Source organism: Theropithecus gelada, chromosome 14 (assembly GCF_003255815.1).
Source record: "Theropithecus gelada isolate Dixy chromosome 14, Tgel_1.0, whole genome shotgun sequence".
NCBI lineage: Eukaryota > Metazoa > Chordata > Mammalia > Primates > Cercopithecidae > Theropithecus > Theropithecus gelada.
In genome coordinates this window covers 112,419,230-112,441,214 of record NC_037682.1, presented here as the reverse complement: position 1 = coordinate 112,441,214, position 21,985 = coordinate 112,419,230, and the positions used below count along the sequence as shown (strand labels likewise).

Genomic DNA, 21,985 nt, shown 5'->3' with positions numbered 1-21,985 from the left:
CTGGCTGTGAGAACTCAGGCAAGTTATTCACATCTTTCAGAGCCCTAGTTCCCCATCTATCAATGGGGATGGTAATGCGTGTCCTGCCTTCTCGGAGCTTCTCATGTATGTGCCAGTGGGTGTTCCATTATTTACCCAGACCCAGGAACACAGAAACAATGAAACCTTAGAAAAGTTACTGAACCTCTCTGAGCATGTTTCCTTATCTATAAAATGGGGATAATAATAGAAACCTCATTGGGTCATTGTAAGAATGTATTTAACCTGGCATTCAATACATGCTGCTCTCCTTCCACGTTGTCTTTTGTTTTCTCTCTCTATTGCGTTTTGTTTCCTTTATTCTGTTTTTATTTTATTGTGATAAAAACACTTAATATGAGACATACTTTTTTTTTTTTTTTGAGAAGGAGTCTTGTTCTGTCACCCAAGCTACAGTCCAGTTGTGCGATCTCGGCTCATTGCAACCTCTGCCTCCTGAGTAGCTGGGATTACAGGTGCCTGCCACTGTCCCCAGCTAATTTTTGTATTTTTGGTAGAGATGGGGTTTCACCATCTTGGCCAGGCTGGTCTCAAAACTCCTGACCTCATGATTCACCCGCCTCAGCCTCCTAAAATGCTGGGATTACAGGCATGAGCCACTGCGCCCGGCCGAGATGTACTCTTTACCAAGTTTTTAAACGTACAATATATTACTGTTGGGTGTCTCATTGTCTCAAAGACCACCAGGTGAAAAAAATCCACAACTTACTCAGTTCTTCACTCTGGAAAGTTACCTAAACCTAAACTCAGCAGCAATGAGGTTTCAGATTGCTTGTTTTTCCCAATGGATCTCTCTTTTTAATTTTTTTTTTTAAATAAGAGATGGGGTCTTATTATGTTGCCCAGGATGGTCTTGACCTCCTGGACCCAAGTAATCCTCCTGCCTTGGCCTCTCAAAGTGCTGGGATGATAGGCGTGAGCCACTGCACCTGGCCATAACTCTTTTTATACATATAAAAATACACACACACATCTCTATATACATCAAATCCCAATATATCTCTACTAACTGGAGCCCCTGGCAAATCATTGCTGTTGCTGAGTGTTTTTAGGTGGGCAGACAGGAGAGACGGCTGGCTAAAAACCCAGTGAAACGCACACACCCTTCTCTGCCAGGCTTCTGCAGGCAGCAGCAGCAGCTTCCCTGGACGGCCCACGGGAGTTCCACAGACGCCACGCAGTTCTACTCTGCAGAGCTGGGCCCTGGGTTCTTTCACGGAATTTCCAGCAACAATAAAGACATGTTGCACCCTTTTCCGCCGCTCCCACCCTATGGGGGCCAGAGGAGTGAGAGTGAGAGGGAGCGGCTCCCTGCCTTCACAGTCTGGAGAAGGTGGAGCGTGTGGACGGCAGGGTCAGCCAGGCCCACCCCCGACCATCAGCTGGGAGCTCTCGCGGACCTCCAGTTCCAGGCAGGAGCCTAACGGTCTCTACAGTTGGGGCTTTCATGTGGAAAAGGGCAGATGACCAAATGCTCCCGTCCATGCCCTGCAAGAATGCCACCTGGAAAAGGGTGGGCAGCTGTCCCCATCTCTGCAAGGGCAGCATGGTTCTGTGCGTGTTCACATTCCTTTGCCGTTTACAAGCAAGGCCTCATACACATCCATACATCAAGCCCCGTTTTACAGATAAGGAAACGGAGGCCAAAACAAAACAGCCCACCCAACTTGCCTGAGGTCACAGAGTCTGTCAGCTGAGAGGCCTGAGCTTTAAGCCCTGCACTCTTAAGTACAGACGAATCTTCCCGAGGAAGGCTGCCTGGTCATCCTGTCTGACTCCTCCACCATTCAATTGCACATGCTTGTTTACTTGTGTGTCTCCCCCATGAGCAGCCAGTGTGGCTCAGGACAGCAGGTGCTGGCCTTACTTATGCTTGTACCCTTGCTCTGGGCCTGGCCTTAGAGGCAGGGAGTCACGGGGGGGACCATTGTCTCAACAGACTGCTGTTGTTGGTGAGGCATGGGAAGAAGGCACTTTCTCTTTCCCTGAGCCCTCCTCTGGCCTTGGGAGCTCCTATTGTCTCTTAAAGGGAATAGCCAGGCCATGTTATGGTCCAAGATTCCCCTTCCTCCTCCTCTCTGCAGGGGTGAGGGATGAACTGTTAGGTTTCCAAATGAAAGGGAAAAGGGTAATAGTTACTGGACACCTGATGTGTTCGATGTGTCAAGCCTATCATCTCTGAATTCTCCCATCAACCCTTTCGAGTAGTTACATGCATTTCTGTTTTAGTTAAGAAGAAACTGAAGCTCAGGGAGGTTTAATGGCTTGCCTAAGGTCCCCTGGCTGGCAGGTGTAGCACGGGATTGAACCTAGATCTGTGACTCCTAATTCTGTGATCTTTCCTGTTTCTGCTGCTGTCTCTTAGGGTGGGGATACGAATGTGCCCTTCACTTAAGCAGGCCAGGCTAACCAGGGAATGGCTTCTAGGGCCCCCACCATGCATTAACTCCAAATACATAGCTTTCTTCTCCTTGGCCTCGACACTCCACAAAGCCAGGTGAAATTATTGTCCTCAAAGAGGCTCAGTTTCCCTGTCTGAAAAATGGATAGAATTGGTCCCCAATGGTCTCCTAGGTCGGGAGGGGCTATATTGAGGCAGAAAGAACAGAAAAAGCAATTGGGCTAGATGTCAGCACTGGGATGTCTGGAACAGGACTGAACTCCTTAGAGTCCTTTCTGTCATCCTAAACCTCAGACAACAGAGCCAGTAAGGCCTCAGCTCTCTGCTACCCCCGTTCCCACCTCCACTGTTCTCAAGGGGTCTAATCCTCACTAACCACTTGTTCAAAGAAGCCCCAGCCCCAGACTCCTTGGTCTTCCCCAAGCCATGAGACAGGTAAAAGCCAGAGCCAGATCCAACAGCCTGAACTACGCGCCCTCCGCCCTCCCTCCTCTGGGGACACGGCAAAGAGACTAATTAGCCCCCAAGCTCCAGTCAGGAAGCGAATCCCCCACCCACCCTCCCACTAGCCCCCAAGAAATTAATAAACTCATCAGATCCAACAAAGCGGCTTGGCAGCCATTATCCAGTGCAATCTAATTGCAGAAAGGCAGTGGGAGGGAAAGGGAGATTCAGAGCCAGGCGCCCTGGGATACAGGCTAATTGCCCTACCCACTGGGCACCCTTGAAGCCACACACGTGCCAGAAGTGGGCAGGAGATACAGCTCTTTCATCACTGACAATCTGTGGCTCTGCCTCCAGCCAAATCCCTTTGCTCCACCCCGCTGACACCTGCCCCCCAAGCCTCCTGTAGGAACAGCTGTTTTGTAAGCCGCTTCCACATGCCCACATGTGCAGGCTTGATTTTGCTTCAAATAATGTCTCTCCTTGGCTCCCTCTATACTTTCTGTCTTGCACTTGCTCTGCCTTTCCACCGTTTAGAGGCCCCAGGGGTTGCAGTGGAGGAGGAGAAGGTATGGATTTGGACAGGGCCACTGCTAGCCTACATACAGCATCTTAGTACCAATAAGACAAAAGCACCCCTCTGGGCTGAGGTGGCCCTGCCAGAGCAACCTCGGAATGCAGAGTTCGAGCTGGACTTCATCCCTGGGTGCTGCACAACCAGAGCCACTGATGCAAAGTTGGAGAGGAGTTTAACCTGGCTTCCTGCTGAAGGGCTGTGTGAACTTGGGTAAGTTAGTGAATCCCTCTGAGCCTGTTTCCCCCATCTATAAAATGGGGATGAAAATAGTAATTATTACCTCATAGGGTTCTTAAGATTAAGGGAGATGGTGTATGGGCAAAGTACTGTGTCAACTCTTATTAGTTTTTAATACCATTGCCCAAGGCGGAAGGTGGAATCTCCTGTGTGCTCTGCGAAAGGTTTCACACTATGGGCTTTAGTTGATTAGGCAGATGAGGCTGGTGTCTCAAAGCATAGTTCTTAGAAATGCAAATTATCTTCTTCTCTGAGATGGACATTTAAAAACCAAAATGAAAAATGAAAACAAATGCAAATTCTTGGGCCCCACCCCAGAATGACTAAATCAGAAATTCTAGGAGTAGGGTAGGCTGCGTTAGAGCAGAGCAGAAAGACCAACTCAGATGACAAACAGGATGACAGCGAAGGGCTAGGGTGCAGAGATTAACAGTGCTTCAGTGCCTGCCCACGGTCAGTTAGGAAATGTTACAAACTGGCTCTCCTGGGAAGAAAAAAAAAAGGCTCTGATGTGTAGCATTTGCCAGTTTCTGTGATGTAAACACACCCACTATGGCTGATTTAAAGCTGCCAACATGATGTCACCAAGCACAGAGCTGGGAACGGATGTGTGCAACGGACTCCTGCAGGCTGGGGCGAGCCGGCTCTAGCACTTGACTGCTGCCCGCCATACTCACACGGGCTCTGTGCTGGGCACTAGAAGGTCGTGCATACTAATCCCATTGCCACCCCATGTATTCAGAAGGAAAGCAGGGTCCAGATACGTTAATAATTTACCTAAGTCGCAGAGCTGGTGAGGAGAAAAAATAGGATTCAAAACAAGGTCAATGGCTGCTTAATTGGTTTCACAATATTTAAAACAAATGTGTAGTCCTTCTACCTACAGATTCTTAATGCCATTACAAGAAACATTTTATGATAGGAGTGCTTAGTGAAATATTAAAATGTAGGTAAATATAATCGATATGGGATGTGTTTGCACGTACACAATGTGTATCATTTACCCAGCATCCCCAAGAGACACAGGTGGATATAAATTAATAATGATCTTGCTCCTTAAGCATTAAAATTTCGAAGAGTTTAATTATTTATTCAAAACCATTGTTTCCAAAACTCCTTTCTAAAGGAATTATTACGTTCCTCTGTCCTCTTGAACAGGGAGCCTGTCTACCTTAATATGCAGTGTTATCATTACCAAGCCAGTTATTACACACTGTGCCATGATACAGCGCTACCCTTGGGGTTACTGAAATGTGAAGGGCCACTGCCTGCAGTTCTGCACTTTTATAAGTTAATTTGTCTGCTTCTCGTAGTGTCTGTTTCTTTTCTCACTGTGAGCCATCACTTCTTTATTAGGACTGCTGTCTCTGAGCCTCTGTCTTTGCAGGACCCCTGGGTAGAGCAGCTAAGGACCAAGCTTGAAAGAATTGTAAGGAGAGACTAGACAAGGGGGCTGATGGGGTCACAGGGCTGTAGTGAATGGTTCCGTGGCATCGGTAGGGGCTACCCATAGTTCTTTGGAAAGGTGATGACTGTACAACTGAATGAGTGTCAGGGACTTGGATTTGGTCTGTCACGTGACCCCAGGTCAACATAAGCAAACTGGTCACTTGTGCAGCAATGCACGACAGAAAGTCCTGCACCCAGGGGCCAGAACCACAGGGGCCCTCTGCTGCTTCCTGACAGAGGCTGCAGTGTGTTACCTGGCATCAGGAGACCTGCATTAGTACCTGGTACTATGGCCACAGGGGTGACCCTGAACAAGTCAGTTAACTTCCTCGAGCCTCACCCCTCCCCAGCCTCCACCCTAATAAAAATCCCCACTGACCTTGCCTGGGACTAGAATCCACTCTGGGCCTCTCTGTTCTGTTCTTCACACAGCAGCAGCCATCGTCACAACCAAATCTCACATACCTGCCAGTCCCTGCTTAAAACCCTTCAATTCTTTCCCATGTTGGCTCAAGGATAGAGACCAAACCCCTTACCATGGCCTGCAAAGCCCCAAGTCTTTCCTTTGCCCACTCTCCACTCTCCATCTTCTTCTCATGCTCTTTGGTCCAGCTTTACCTGTGCTGCAGCCACAGCTACCGTCTTCCTGCGTTCCAGTGCGACAGGCTCCTTCCCGCCACAGCCTTTGCACATGCCATTCCCTGTCTGGAACTCTCCTTGCCACATGAACCCCTGCCCCACAGGCCCTTTCAGCTAGTTTAGGAGTTGGCAAATCCTGGACTACATGTGGAATCCAGCCCACTCCCTATTTTCTGAAATAAAGTTTTATTGGAACGTAGCCCCACCCCTTCATTTGTGCGTGTGACTTCTTTCCTCTACAACAGCAGATTCGCTCACAGCCATGTGACCTGCAAAGTCTAAATATTTATCATGTGGACCTTCATAGAAAAAAAATTTGCCAAATCTTGATCTACTTTACATCTGTTAATCCCCTCAGGCTTCAGCTCAAAGGTCCCTTCCTCCAGGAAGCTTTTCCTTGCTAATCCCTCAAAGTCAGACTCCTCCCAGAACCACGTTCTTTTCCTTCCAAACCTTCATGGATGTGACTATTGCTTATGGCCTATCTTTCTTACTAGATAATAAGCTTCACGAGAGTAGGGATCATGGCCAGCTTTGCCTGCCCTTTTATCCCTAGAGTCTGGCACAGTGCCTAGCTTATCACAGACGCTCAATAAAATCAAGTTAAGTGAATACACCAGGAACGCTGCCTATAGTATCTCATTTAACCTTCAGCCTATCTTTAAGAGGGAGTTATTTTGTACTCATTTTACAGATTTTAAACCTCTTGAATCTCAGCAAGATTAGGTCACGAATGTCCCCAAAGTCACATGCTGCTAAGTACCAAGACGGGGATATAAACCCGTGCTTTCTGCATCCCCAAAGCATGTGCTCCTAACCACTGTGCTATTTTGTTTTAGAGTCAAGACAGCGATGGGAACAGGCATAGCACAGTGCCTGGCGTGTAAGCAGGGATGAAATGAACTTTGCCAAGTCCTTTCCTCTCTCTGTGACTCGGATTCCTTCCAGGCTGCAGTCAGTGAGCCCTCAGGCCCTTTCCTGTAGATCAGTCCTGGAGGCCCATGGACTCACCTGGGTGTCATCCCTGGGACTTGCAGGCCCTGCCGCGGAGGGGAAGCCCCGGCAATCCTGCCTGCTCACAGCTCTCACTCCTGCCTAGAATCACACAGGGCTGTCATTTTGCCACTTTGTTCCCTCTCAAGTAGGTAAAAAGAGATTCATTTTTAAAGCCTTGAGGGATTTCCTCACATCTTTGCCTGCATCCGTGGGTGTGCACACAGCACTATAACATTTAATATTTTATGTACATTTAGACGATTGTTCTTTGCACTCAGCACTGCCAGGATCCAGCTTCTTCTAGGGAGGCCACCGTAACCCCAAGGCAGGGTAAGTCCTTCGGCTTCAGACTCCGGTTTTGCAAACACTTATTGATCACCTTTGCTTTCTGGGCACTCAGCCATGTGCTCTGCCTACATAAATTTCCTTGATTCTGCACAACAACCTTGTTATTATTCCCACCTGAGAAACGTAGGCTTAATGGAGGTACTTCAGACAACAATAATAATGCTTAATGTAGGCACTTTCATACCAGTTTCTGTTGAATAAATGAATGAATGAATGAAAGTGAGACTCAGAGATGTCAAGCAACTTGGTGAGGGTCACACAGTTACCAGGAGATTAAACTGAGATTGGAACTTAGGTTCTATTTATTACTGTACCATCTGGTTGAGTTAGGACAGGTGTATGTTGTCTTGACCATAAAACCTGGGCCTTCCCACATTCCTCTCTGATCGTCATGAACTTGTTTACTGAATACAGCCCTGAAGGGAGTCACTTCAAAGAGCCCATATGAGTGATCCTGACCAGGGCCCACAGTGGTTGCTTAGGAGCTAGCTTGGCACAAGGGGATTCAGGGGGTACAAGAGAACCCACATTGTTTTTCCCTCCTCTCCCATGCGTAAGCTGTATGAGCTGGGGTAAGGTATTTAACCTCTCTGAACCTTCTCCATCTGAAAAGAAATGAATCTGCTTACCCATAATACAGCATTGTTGTTGTTGATAAGCAACTGAGATAATGTACATGATGGCCCTTGATGAGCCACAATAAGCCATGGGAACATAAGGTAACAGTACCATTTAACAGTACCATTGTGTAATTGGTGGGAATGGAGCTGGCCAGAAGTCAGAAGATTTGGGTTCAAGTTCCACCCTGCAACTTACTACATGGTCTTGGGAAGTTGATTTTGCTACCTGTAAGATAAAAATAGCTCCCCTTCCCTTCTCCCCTTATTACGATGATCTGAGGCAATTACAGATGTGACAAAAGTCTCAAGGCCTATTCAAATGCAAGCTCTGACGGGGTGCAGTGACTCATACCTGTAATCCCAGCATTTTGGTAGGCCAAGGCAGGCAGATTACCTGAGGTCAGGAGTTCAAGAACAGCCTGACCAATATGGTGCAACCCCATCTCTACTAAAAACAGAAAATTAGCCAGGTGTGGTGGCACATGCCTGTAATCCCAACTACTCTGGTGGCTGAGGCAGGAGAATCACTTAAACCCAGGAGTTGGAGGTTGCAGTGAGCCAAGACCGTACCATTGCACTCCAGCCTGGCCAACAAGAGTAAAACTCCATCTCAAAAAAAAAAAAAAAAAAAAAAAAAAAAAAGAAAGAAAAGTAAGCTCTTTCTATTTTATTCTATTTCAGATCCTCGTTCTCTAGGGACATCCAAAGTCAGATGAACCATAACCAATGACTTTTTTTTTTTTTTTTTTTTTTTTCCACTCTCAGTTTCAGGGTACTAAGTTGAAGTTCTCACTAGGAAAGATGCATATTAATAATCTATTTGTGGCTTCATGAGTGCACAGAAGTGATTTTGACATATGGGCCAGAAAAGTGACATTCAGGTGAAAACACTATGGCCAGGGATCCCAGGAACAAATTGAATTTGTTAGAGTTTCAAAGTCTCTTACATTATATACGTCTGTACTTTGAAATAAAACCAACTAAAAAGGTCTGTAATATTAGCCTCTGTGGTGGACACCTTGGCACGAAGGAGTAAATGCTTACTGCATTTAAATCTAATATCTCCAATCATAAAAGTTTCATTTACAGAGGAGACTGAGTCATGAGTAAGCAAGAGCCTAACTGAGTCCCAGAGTGGGTGATCTGGGGAACAAAGGGAGTTGCTGAAGTTGGCCAAAGGCTGCATTCTAGTAGCAGAGGGAACCATCAAATGTGTGCTTGTGCAGAATAATGCTGAAAATTCAGGATCAAAAGAAAGCAATGGTAAATGCCAAGGGTAAGAGATCAAAAACAAGTCCAGGGAAGGCTGGGAAGACTCGACATCAAGTGAACTCTAACTGGGCTTTATTAAGCCCGCAACTCAGTTGGTCCAAGGCAGTATTTTGTTAAACTGTGGGTTGCAACCCATTAGTGGGTCATGAAATCAATTCAGTGGGTCAAGACATGCATTTTAAAAAGCAAATCTATACCTAGAATAGATCAGGGTGTAATGCACATAGCAGGGGTAACTTGTTTCACAAGCTTTGGTTTCAGTTACATATAGATGGATGTTTATGTGCATCCTGAATTGCAACCCCAATGTAAGTCATGCTCAAGAAGTGTGCAAGTACTTGGCATAAGACATTTGGACACTCTCTCTGTTCACTACTCTATCATCAGCCCTTAGTCGAGTACCTGGAACATAACTGGTTCTCAATAAATATATATTTTTTGCATCGATGAACTCCTAGTACTGGTCACTTGTTATAACTGAAGGACTAACTACAGTATAAGAAAATTATACAAGCTAAGACTTTTGAACACTTACCATATGCCAAGTACTGGACTAAAGGTTTTGTATTTGTCATTTCATTTAATCTTCCCAACCACATCAGAAGGGAAATACTGCCATCATCCCTGTTTTACAGGTAAGAAAACTGAGGCTCCGAGAGGTTGGATTTCTTGCCCAAAACTCCATAGTTAATGCAGATTCAAACCCAGGCAGGTCCGCTATGCTACTAGATATAGATACTAATAGATATAGATACTAATACTAATAGATATTAATTCTATTGGGTTGGGACTATATAGTTAAACATTTAGTAAACATTCGAATCCTTATCCTTTATCCATTGTCATTTGCCACAAGCATTCCTGCCTGAGACCCCATATCCCTGAAGGTGGCCTTTGCTGTCCCTTGTCTTTGATTCTGAGTTACATATTTAGAAGAGGATACATAAATAAAGCTTGAGGAAAGGGAGGCTGGGCGGCAGTGAAATAAGCAGAGTGGGAATTCTGGCTTCCCAACCAGCTCTGCCATCTACCACAACCACCTCTGGAGGGCCCCATTCAGGCTCCTCACACTCCCCTTCCCCTGGGGTTTCCCAGTCATCCACCAGGTTTCAGCCTGAATGTCACCCCTCAGGGAGGCCCCTCCCAGTCTTTTGTCTCCATCAAGATCCACATCATAGACTTGTGCATAGTGCCCTGAACTACTGCTTTGTAGCACTCATCACATTCGAAATCATATAGGTATTTAGGTAATTATTTGTTTCACACCCCTCTCCTGTACCAGAGTGAAGAGACTCTGTCTTGTTCACTATCATATGCCCAATACCTTGCATGAAATTGGCACTTACTACATATTGGCTGGATGCATGAATAAATTCCCCTTTGTGGCTCCAGCTTCCAGGGAAGTGCCTGGCCTATAAAGGGTACTCAATAAATATCTGTTGAATTGAATTACAAAGTTCCTTTGGGCAAGTCATTTCTTTTGATCTTTAGTTATCTTACCTATAAAAGAAGGATATAGGCTTGCCCCTTCCAGTTCAAACAGGAATTCCTGAAAATGCTGGGTATATTTATAAAGTGAGGTAAATTTGCAAAGTGACTTGGGGCAGAGCCTGAGAGAGACAGGTTTATTCTTTTTTACTTTTGTGAGTGTCAGCAGCTCTCGTCTGAGCAGTTGTCTGAGCAGGCAGCCCCAGAAGGCCTCAGACAGGTGACGGTAGGAGGCGACGGGCAGCACTGCTTCCCTGGCATGAAGGTGAAGCAGGTGGCCACCGACATGAGGGATACAAGGAAGTCTCCTCTCCAATCTGCCACAAAACAGCTCCATGAAATGAAAGTAGTGACGGGAAGGGTGGAATAGATATGTGGAACCAAGAAACACAACTAAGGAAAAAGGAAAAAGGCTTTAGAAAGAAAGATTTCTGCCCAATAGATAGAAGAACTTTCTAAGAATAAGAGCGTTCCAAGATGGAATATACTGTTCCTGTATGAGTTCCCTGACACCGGAGGCACTCAAACAGACTCTATGATAATCCATTTGCAAGAATCCAAGCAGCCAATTAGAGTGCTGGCCTAGAAGACCTTTATTATTCTTTTTGACCCCAGGAATATAAGATCTGGATTCTACTTCTGCATCAGGGGAACCAGGAGAAAGGCAGGACATCAACAGGAAATGAAGCCCTTGCTCATTTTGAGAAAACAGGAGAACAGCAGTATGGGGCAGTGAATGCAGAGAAAAGGCCACTGTAGGAAAACTTCAGCTACTCATACGTTTGCTCATTCCTGGTCTTCTCTCCTGGCTGAAACTCACTATAGGTGATTCTCATTATTCATGGTAGTTCTGTTCTATAAAGTTGCCACAAACACTGAATTAGGGAATACTGAACCATTTTTGTTCCTATGGGAAATACAGGGCTAGGTTCCTGTGAGCCTCTGGTCACATTGTTTTCTTCAATCAATCAATCAATCACTTTGTTTTACATGTGTTGCTGTTTGCAGACACCTCGCTTAATATATATTGTTGATGCATTAACATTAAACAACAGCAAGCCCACTCAGCCAGAATGCAGCTTACCTAACACATGTGCTTTCACTGGAAGGTACATCACTGTTCTTGTAGGTAGGAACACTAGATAGCACTTCAGCACTATGCTTAGGGGTCATTTTAAACAGAAACATTGCCAAGAAAAAGTACAAAACTAGACAAGATGTGGCATGCAGTGGACTGTGAGAAGGACACTTGTTTACAGTATGAGAGCTGAAAAAAGAAGACATGGTGCAGCCTTGTTCAGCCTCAGCTGGGAACGTGCACATCGGTGATTCCAATTTTTTGCTGCTCTGTGCATGTCTGCAAAAGCACTGTATTGATTTGGGGGTTACAAATAGATTTTAGCAAGTAGTCGAATTTGCAAACATGGAATCCACAAATAATGAGGATCAACTGTACTTATCTGCTCTCGAATGTGAAGCTTGTGCCAAGACCTGCCCAGACTTCCATCCCTAATCCCCAGTGTCTGGCATAGGAAGCAGAATTTGGTCTAGCCCTCACTGCTCCTCCTGCCAAAGAGAATAAAAGCACATTGGCTGTTCTCAGAGATTCCAGTGACAGCGAAAATAATAGGGCAGGAGTGGAGCTCAGTCCACCCCAGTCAGCTCTGACTAAAAATGCCACCCCCAAATGATGTTTGTATGAACTTAATAGACTTCCCAACTAGCCCATGGTTTCTGAAGTTAAATTTCCCAGAGATGAGCTGTGAGGATGCTCTGATCTTCTTTCTTGTTGGACAGAAGCACTAAGTGATTTCAAGAATTTCTGTTGCTGGCAAGGAGTGGTGGCTCATGCCTGTAATCCCAGCACTTTGGGAGGCCAAGGCACGTAGGTGACCTGAGGCCAGGAGTTCGAGATCAGCCTGACCAACATGGCGAAACCCCATCTCTACTAAAATGCAAAAATTAGCCGGCTGTGGTGGCAGGCGCCTGTAATCTCAGCCACTTAGGAGCCTGACGCAGGAGAATCACTTGAACCCAGGAAGTGGAGGTTGCAGTGAGCTGAGATCGTGCCATTGCACTCCAGCTTGGGCAGCAAGAGTGAAACTCCGTCTCAGAAAAAATAAAAAATAAAAAAAAAAAGAATTTCTGTTGCCTACATCACAACTTCCTTTTCTTTTCTTGCATAGTCGAAAATCTCACAGACTCACTTGTAAACATTTTGGGGGACGATCACGTTGGCCTTCCTCAAATTGCCATGTGTGGAGTGCATGGCGGGATCCGTCAACATGAGGACTCATCTGCACACCCTGCTCTCACCTCCAGGAAGCTAGAAGGTATTTCGAATTAGCTGCTGAGGAAAGAATGTATCAGAGAGCTCAGGCATGCTGGAGATTTTTCATCTTACAAGAAAATTACTGCCAAAGAACATGACACAGACAGGCCATGCCTGGCTTCATTTGTTAAACGCACCAGGTGGAGAAGGATCTTGGGAAAGCTGGTTGTATTAATAACAAAACTTTGCGCTCTGAGTGGCAGATGCCAACTGAACTCATGACTTTAATGAAGTGCCTGGGTGGAAGGAAGCCAGTTACTCGCTGTCCTTCTGGAACTCAGGACATTAAAGTCAGCAGAATGCTGGAGGGCAGGGGAGGACGCAACTTCTGAGCTTTCTGCGAGGCCTGAGCATGGCCCGGCTCTGCCCCTGGCTGGAAGCTGGCTCACAGCATGCAGCTAGCATGTGCGCAGGCCTTGCTGTGCTCTGGCTACATGGGAAATTTTTAGTTTTGGGGGTGTCAGCAGCGCTTGTCTGAGCAGGGCTCTGTCAGGCAGGCCTTTGAGGTGCTGGCATTCTCATAGGAGTGGCATCACAGCTTCTGCTTCCCTAGGCTTCACACCCAACCAGAGCCACCGCCAGGTGGAAGCAGCAAGGCTGCCACATTAGAGAGTGGAAAAAGGAGGGGTCAGGGATGGAGGAAGGAGAGAGGCAGGGGAGGCAGAGGCTGTGGGGAGGCCATCCTGAAGCCCCGAGTGGCCAGCCTGGTAGAGCTGGTATGTGCCCTATCTGGCTGGCATGGGCCGGTCTTTGTGTGGTTACAAGCCAGAGTAACCTGGTCCTGGGCATCTTGCTAGACCTTGCTTTGTTCTTCTGTCTGCCCTGAGCCACAGCAGAAGCGAGATTCTGGGAACACCACACACAAAGGTAGACAGATACATAGTCAGTCATCTCTGTGTGAGATGACAGAACTAAAATTTGCAAATATAGTAGAATCCTCAAACAGCTATAAACAATGTTTCATTTTGCTCTCACAATAATTTTATGATGCACATAAAGCAGATATGATGATGATCACCATCCCTGCTTGACTGAGGAGGAAATTGAGAAACAGAAAGCTAGAACAGAAATGGAGAGAGCTGGGACTCTGCCCTGAGCCTTTGACCATGAAGCTTTATGCACTTCCCAGTGCCCCACACTGCCTGCTGCTGAATGTGGCTCCCTCACCTCCCTGGATCCACCTTCATTCTTTCCCCAGGCCTGCCTGCCTGCAAACCCCACACCTCTGGCCTGTGGCCTGGCCCACCTCCCATCAGAGCTGACTGACGCAGGCTGCTTCCTGAGACCGAATTAGCAGGTCCGCCTCTTCCGCTCTTCCAGGCATGAGCTGGCTGAAGAGGCACGGAAAAGAGTCACTGGGAACTGGCAAACTTCCCCAGACTGATCTCAGGCAGAAGCGTGATCGGGCACATTATAAGAAATACATTTAAAATGCAGCACTTTAAAACCTTGTTCTTCTGCCCAAAAGCGGCCCCCAGCTCGAAAATTTAAGTAGCTCTAATTTGTTTGCCGGCTGATGTGCGAATAAGCTTCTGCAGTCAGTGAATTTCCCATCAGAGCTGATAAGCAGGAAGTCCCTGTGCTTTGGGAGAAAGAACCAGACTTATGTGGGCCAGGAAGGCAGGAGAGAAAATGCCCTTCAGGTTACACCCTGCCAAAGCCAGCTCATCTGCCCCTTGACCGTTGTCCCTGGAGTGGACAGGAGAGCCTAAGTCACTCATAGGAGAAAGTATTTCAGAGCCTTTTAGCGAAGTAGGGGAGCACTCTTCCTGGACGATGGCAAGAAATGGAAAGGGGGAAGATATCAGTGATTGGAGGGGCCTTCTGCTTCAATTTTCAAATTCCAGTTGTCAGCGGGGAGCTTTGTCATACGAAATCTCTCTTGAACAATGTGGCGAACAGTAGCTTTACAGAACTCTCACGACAAAATCCTCAGGTCCCCAGGGCTCTGGTGTCCCCATTGGCTATGAGCTCCTTAGGGCCTGGACAGCACATCTGTGTGCCCCCTGCACATCTCCCCAGGGCCCAGGGAGGTGGGCTGTGCACACACCAGTCCCTTGTTCACTCCTGTCTTCGCTCTCCAAGCCTGCCCTGAGCACCACTCTCAGCTGGCTCAGGGAGCCCCCAGCACTGAATAATAGTGTGAAAAGTAGAGGGAGCACATAAACGGAGCTCTGGACCGGTGCTTGCACGAGCTGGGGGGTTAGGGAAGCCTCACTGAGCCGAGTTTTGGAGACGTGAGTAGGAGTAGCCAGGTGAGGCATGGGAGTGGGTATGGGTGCACTGGCACGGGCATGTGAGAGAGCCTGGCATGCCTGATTGCCACAGCACCTAGTATTGCTGCAGCAGAGTCGGGAGGGCCAGTGCAGAAGAGGGGACTCAAACATATGCAGCACCCAACACCTGTCATCCTGAAAGCAAATGGGGGCCGCCGAGGGCTTTTAAGCCCAGGAATGATGCTCTCACAGATGTGTTCTCTGGTAGGAAAGATGGACTCGCTGACCTCCAACTCTTAAGAATTTTTGACATTCTAGGAGATGTTGTCAACTATTTTAAACCTCATTCCAATTCCCCTTCTCCTGGATCCTTAATTAAAAAGAAGAAATAAGTGACTTCTCAGTAACTTTCAAAGCAGCCCCTCAGCCACCCATCTCTCTTTCTGCTCCCTCCACCCGGATCTGCCGCCTCAAAGTTTCCTCATCAAAGGTAAAGTCACTCCCACTGGCTCTGGGGGAATCGCCTGTCAAGTGGCCTTCCCAGCTGGCCCACAGAGGTCTATTCCCAAGCCGGAGAGCTGGCACTCAAGGCTGCCGATTCCCAACAATCAAAGCTGGCTCCAGCGCTCTGAGCCAGGCTCCGGCAGAAGCAGCTTCAAAGGATCTGCATATTTATGGTAAATTCCTTCCTCAAATTGAAAATGCATTAGATAGTAGCAATCACAGTACTCTCAGAGCTACCTTCCCGCTTCCACCCCGCAACCTGTCTGAGCCTTAATAGTCCTTCTCCTTAGCGCAGAAGGGGCTGGAGCTATGATGGGGTCAGCTCACAATACAAGGGGCTGGGGTCAAGGGCATAGATGCCGGGGGTACCTCTCCATGGAGAGCGTGAAATCCTCCTCACTATTCTTCCATGCCATGTGAAGGCAATGTCAGTGCAGAATGTCATCTGACAGGCAGGGCGCTTTGATGGTTTTCTGTTGTTCTAGGTTTGTTTGCTTTTGAAATGGAGGAAGGGGCCTGGGTATGGGGACAGGAGTGGCTCCCACCAGAGAAGCAGGTCTGCTAAAATTCCCACCAGAGCAACAGAAGCTATTTTCCGGAGTTCTTGGCTGCACAGGGTCACGATAAGAAACGCAGCTGCCTTTACGTGACTTCCGAGTGCAGCAAAGCAAGTTCCACCGCTGCCAACGCAGGAGGATCCCGACTCCCCCGGAAAGGGGGCAGAGCTGCCTCTGTGTGGGCTTCTGTCAGGCAGGATGGCAGGAGAGGAGATTAAAGAGAGGCAGCCTGACCTCCTAGCAACGGGTGGGACCTGCAGAAATTTCAAGGAGTTGGGTTGAATTCTCTGAGCCTTCTAAAGACGACACTGGATCCCTGAGTTCTTGGTTTGCAAGGGTGAATCGGGAAAGTCATTTCATTCATCCTCCTCCTCGGGTTAGAACTCAAATCAGCCCCTTGAAAGCTGGGTTGATATAAGCTTTGGAAAACAAAAGTCTGGCTGTCAGCTCACAAGGCTTATTACTGGCCCTCTCCTTCGCTGCCTTGCCAGTTTCTCCAGCTCTGTAGGAACAGTGTGAAATAAATCTGTGGTCTAAGGAAAGTGTGGCTCAGGTCTAATCTCTATGAAAAGTTCACAGGAAAAGAACCCTGCGTATCTGGTGGGAGAAAGGTAAGTGGAATAATTAATTGATCCCAAGGCCCAGAGTTCAGAATGAATAAAAAATTGGAAAACAAATTCCAGTAAGAAAGCTAACGCGGCAAATAGAAATGTGGTGTTCAGTTTGAGGAAACTCGTAACTCTCCAGTGCTCTCAGCTCTGCTGTTCAGCCCCATCTGGAGTGTGGTGTTCAATGTGGGCCTTGTGTTTTAATAGACAACCTAGACAAACTGAAAAGCACTAGTGGTGAGAGACGTGGCAGCCATGTCAGGTTGGGAACTGCTGCCTGAGAAAGGAAAAAATGGAAGAGCATGACAACATCAGGCCTGTACAGTAAGACCTGGCTGCAATTGTTGTCTCCCCCAAAAGATGATGAGCTCTTGGGGGAACCATGATTCATGAATCTTGCATTCCCAGCCCCTGACACAGAGAAGGTGCTCGAAAATTCTATGCTAAATTCAGGCATGAAAGAGTAAGTGAATGAAGTAAAATCAAACTTTTGAAAAACATTTGAAGAGCTGGTAAGAAAGAGGAAGCAGACTGTTCCTATTACAGCAGAATTAGGAGGCAGATTTTGACTCAGTGCCTGGAAGAATTTGGAATGTGTCCCTTGAGAGGCAGTGAATTCCTCAGCCCAGGACATGCTCAAGGAGAGGCTGGGTGGTCATCTCCTTCAGGGGAACAATGGAAAACGTTCTTAAGCTGGGCTGGAGGAATCCATGAAGGGCTTGAAGGTCCCTTCCAACATGGTCTGGGGCAATTCTGTATAGTGGAAAGAACTTGGACTTTGAAGGCAGCTGTACTCAGACCCAATTCTTAAATCTGGCACTTACTGGCTGTATGAATGTGGATACATGACTTCCTCTCTCTCTGTCTCAATTCCTTCACCTACAAGCTGAGAGAATAGCTCTCCTGCAGGGTTGATGAAATGATGAGAAATTTTAAATACATACGTACACCACTCAGCACAGCACATCACGTAGGTGACAATAAATGTTAGCGATTATGTCAGTAGAGCCGGCTTTCTATGTAACCACAGGCAAGCACAAGACTGTGCCATGCAATTCTAGTTCGGCTAATTCTTGGGTTCACCCAGGTCCAACGCTGGGAGGTTACGACCTTCATTGCTCAGAGAAATGAAACTGAGGTATCCACATAGTGATATACAGTGAGCCAACAGAAAAAGTTTAGATCTGCATCTTAAACTAGGAATAGCAAACCTCAAAGGCTTAATTAGAGCCTATTAAGCCATTTCCGATCCTCAGATGAAAGGTGCGCTCATCTTGTTACAGCACTAACAAAGTTGCTTGGGGGCTGCTCAGAATCTCTGATCTTTAGACCAAGTTAAACGAAGGAAATTCAGGGTCTTCTAATGCTGTGCTTCCTTCTTTCCCAGCCTCTTCCAAAGATTTCTCCCAAATCCAGAAGGGAGACTATACTTTCCTAGTACTGTCCAGGCCATCTTCCGTGTCATGAAAAGGGAGGATATGAGATGGACAATGGAGATCTTGCATGCGCAAAAACTGGGCGGCGGAGCTGAAACAATACTGTCAACTTCTATGCCCATAAGCCAACAACTGGGAGATGGTCCAGGTTCAGAAATGTCACTGACAGGGCACAACAGGGAACTGTCCCTGACCCTGCAGTCTCCAGCAGAAGCTCCACAAAGTCAGTCTCAAGACTGAAAACCCTCTCCGAACAGAATCAAAACAGTCATTTTTAAAATAGTAGAAAATAACCCTGAGTTCTGACAGACTATTTTTAAAACGGTAATAATCCTTTAATCAGCCACCGGCAGAGAATGCGGTATTTGGTTCGGATGTTTTACCAATTACAACCCACCAGGTCCCCGCGTGAGGCTTTCTAAATAATCAAAACCAGCTCTTAATGGTCACTCACCCAGACAGGAAGAGAGAGAATAAAACCAAGCCCCAATGAGAAGACGCCATTCCTAAGGCACGCCCAGCCCAGCCGGTCATCAGGACCCAGGCGCTGTCCTGGTTTGCAGCAGGTGGCAGCAGAACAACAGACCCGGCTAAAGGAGTTTGATTTGGGGTTTTAGGGATTCCAGGAAAGTGAGGAATGGCCAGGAGAGGGGGAATCCAAGAGCACAGGCTTTGCAGTTGGACAAGCCTGAGCATAAATTCCAGCTCTGCCTGAAGTCCTTGCTAATAGCAGGACCAAGTTCCTTCCGCTCCCTGAGCTCCCGTATTCTTATTGGTGGAATGGGAATTTATCTACCTTGAAGGGCTGTCCTCAAGATTGGAAGCGATTTGTGCAAAGTGCTCATGTGATGTCTGGTATGCAAAAAGTACTCAAAAGATGTTATTTCCCCTGCTCCTTGTCCCTTTCTCCTCCCCTGCCCAGCATCACCTTGAATGGAATTGGGAGAGTATTCGCACAGAGATATTGACATTCCTCCCACCCTGGAAGAGAGGCCCAATTAATTATCACTCCCTAAACCATTTCTTCATCCGGTAATAAGCAGGGGAAGGACACCTGTCAAGAGGCAAAGATTGGGCGGTGATTGGGAAGGGACCTGGGGACCAAAGCTGCGAAGCTACATCTGTGTCCATGATACATCACGCAGAGTTTTCACTTGGTACTCACGGCACCTACACCAGACAGGGAAGCAGCAGGACGCTCACTAGATTTGTTGAAAAAAAAGAGGGGGCAGGACATAAAGAGAATAATGACCATCCACTTTACAAGTCCAATCAAATATATGTGTCCCTTAGAGTAGTTGAAGGTCAAAGCACATCCTCTTTAATGGTCACTTCTGCAGCAGATTCCATCCAACACTGGCTCAAAAAGATGGGGGTAGGATGTGGAGTGGTCAAGAAAAAAATCTCTGTGTAGAGGCTGCAGTTCACGAACACTCTTCTACTAGGACAGTATTTGTCAAAGGATAGTCTGTGGACCACCTGCACTGTTATCATCTATCTTGGTGCTGGTTAAAATTATGCGGATTTCTGGAATATATCCGGTTTTACTAAACTGGAATTTATAGCTGTGAGGCCTGGGAGTGTTCAATTTTTATGAAGCACTCTCAGTCATTCTGGTGCACGTATATATTTGAGAAGCTTCGCCCTGCACTGCTCATGTGTGCCGCTGCCGAAGAAACTGCAGCCGCTATGGAGGATTCAGGGCACAATCCCTTGCTGGCCTGGGTCGGGGGCTGAAGGATGAGCCCTGGGGGCTGGGGCTGATGACGCTGTTTCTTAATAACTCAGGCAGTCCTCTGGCCTCGGGGCGAGCACAAGCCAGCCTGAGCAGCGGCTGCTGGAGATGCAGAATAAAGATGAAGAGGCACTTGGAGCCTAATCAGCTGTCCTTCAAGTGGAGAGTGGGATCAGGGCTACCAGCCAGCTCTGCCACTGCAGGTGTCTCTTGATGGAGGGATGCTGGAAGTGGGCTCTTTCCCCAAAGCACTCACAAAGCAGGGCTGAGGTCTAAGGGTAGTGTTTCAAAGCCTGGGATCAGGCTTTCTATGGAGTGAGCATCATGTTCTCCTAACTGTTCCTCCACTGTTATCATCTCCACCCCCTTCTCCTGTCCCCGTTTTCTTTCTCCGCTTACCACTCCTGACACTATGTCACATATACATTTGTTTGCCCACTGCCTGTCCCCTACTAGAATACAGGCTCCACAAAAGCAGCCGCTTTCTTCGTCTTAAAAAACCTATACCTAGCAGAGAGTCTGGCACATAATAGGCACTCAACAAAGATGTCTTGAAAGAATGAATGAATATTCTTCACTTCACATCCCCCAAGCACATTGGGACTCAGAGAAAAGTGTGTCTGACAATTTCTCCACAGGCTGGCAGCTTCACCTATTCAGGTAATTAGAAGCCTGAGGGCACAATCTGAGTGTAATAACCCAAATTTGCACTTACGGTTTTCTATGTCAGGCTCCCTGGACAGACCATGAGCACTCTCTCCATGCAAGGGCTGAATCTTTTTCAGCTTCGTTTCCCCCAGGCCCAGCATGGTACCTGATGCATAGTGTACGCTCAATATATGACTTGTTAGATGAATAAAATGGCCATTTTGTGAAACGCCATCCCCGTAGTTTCTGGCTGCCTACCTAACCCTGCTCCCATTTGAGAAATTATGCAAAGTGGTAGCTGTTATTGCTTATAGACAATGCAGCTCTGGCCCAGAGATACGAGGCCTTGCTGAGAGTCAGCAGCAGGACTCTGGGCTCCCCTCTGTCTGGGACTCTTTCCTTTTACTGCCTCGCCTTCCAAGAAGGGTGACCTGGCCTCGGGACCCAGCATAATTAAGATCTCCTAGAAAGAACTCCACTGGACTTCTAAGGAGGGCTGATCGGAGCCTCTCAGATGTGGGGACCCAGAAGCAGGAGGCAGATGTGACAGGGCTTCCACAGGGTAGGGCTTCATTAGAATCACCTTGGGGGCTTGATGACTGCATCAGTTCCCAGGGCCTATCACAGGCCTCCCCAACTAGCCTCTTGTGAGGTAGAGTTTTAAAATCTGTGTTTTTAATGCATTTCCAAGGTGATTCTGATGCATAATTTGTTGTAATGGTTAAGAACTTAGACTTTAGAGGTAGATCTACTTGGGTCCAAAACCAGCTCTGTCATTACTGTTTGTTCAAGGATAAGTCAGTCAGTCCCCCTGAGCCTCAGTTTCTTCAAGTATAAAACTGGGACTAATAAAAAATATCTATTTTGTAGGGTTAAAAGAGAATATATATATGACACACTTAATATGGTATAAGACCCATGGCAAGAGCCTAATAAATGGAGGCTGCTATGATGATGACAATTGCAGTGGTAGTGATGATGATATTGGTGGTGGTGGTGGTGGTGATGACAGTAGTGGTGGTGGTGATGATGACAATGGTGGTTGTGATGACGATGCTGATGGGGGTGGTGGTGGTGATGATGGTAGTGGTGATGGTGGTGATGATGATGATGACGGTGGTGTTGGTGGTGGTGGTGGTGATGGTGGTGGTGGTGGTGGCAGTGGTGATGGTGGTGGTGGTGGTGATGATGTTGGCGGTGGTGGTGGTAGTGGTGATGATGGTGGTGGTGATGGTAGTGGTGATGATGGTGGTAGTGATGGTGGATGGTGGTGGTGGGTGGTAATGATGGTGGTCGTGGTGGTGATGGTAGTGATGGTGGTGGTGATGGTGGTGGTGCTGGTGATGGTAGTGATGGCGGTGGTGGTGATGGTGGTTGCGGTGTTGGTGCTGGTGGTGCTGGTGGTGGTGGTGGTGATGGTGGTAGTGATGGTGGTGGTG

The 21,985-nt window shown here is 47.3% G+C and overlaps 1 protein-coding gene across 1 annotated transcript in view; it reads right to left on the bottom strand.

Moving 5' to 3' along the window:
- Positions 1-21,985, bottom strand: part of GRIK4 (glutamate ionotropic receptor kainate type subunit 4) — a 427,684-nt gene that overhangs the window by 90,393 nt on the left and 315,306 nt on the right. The window lies entirely within an intron of this gene.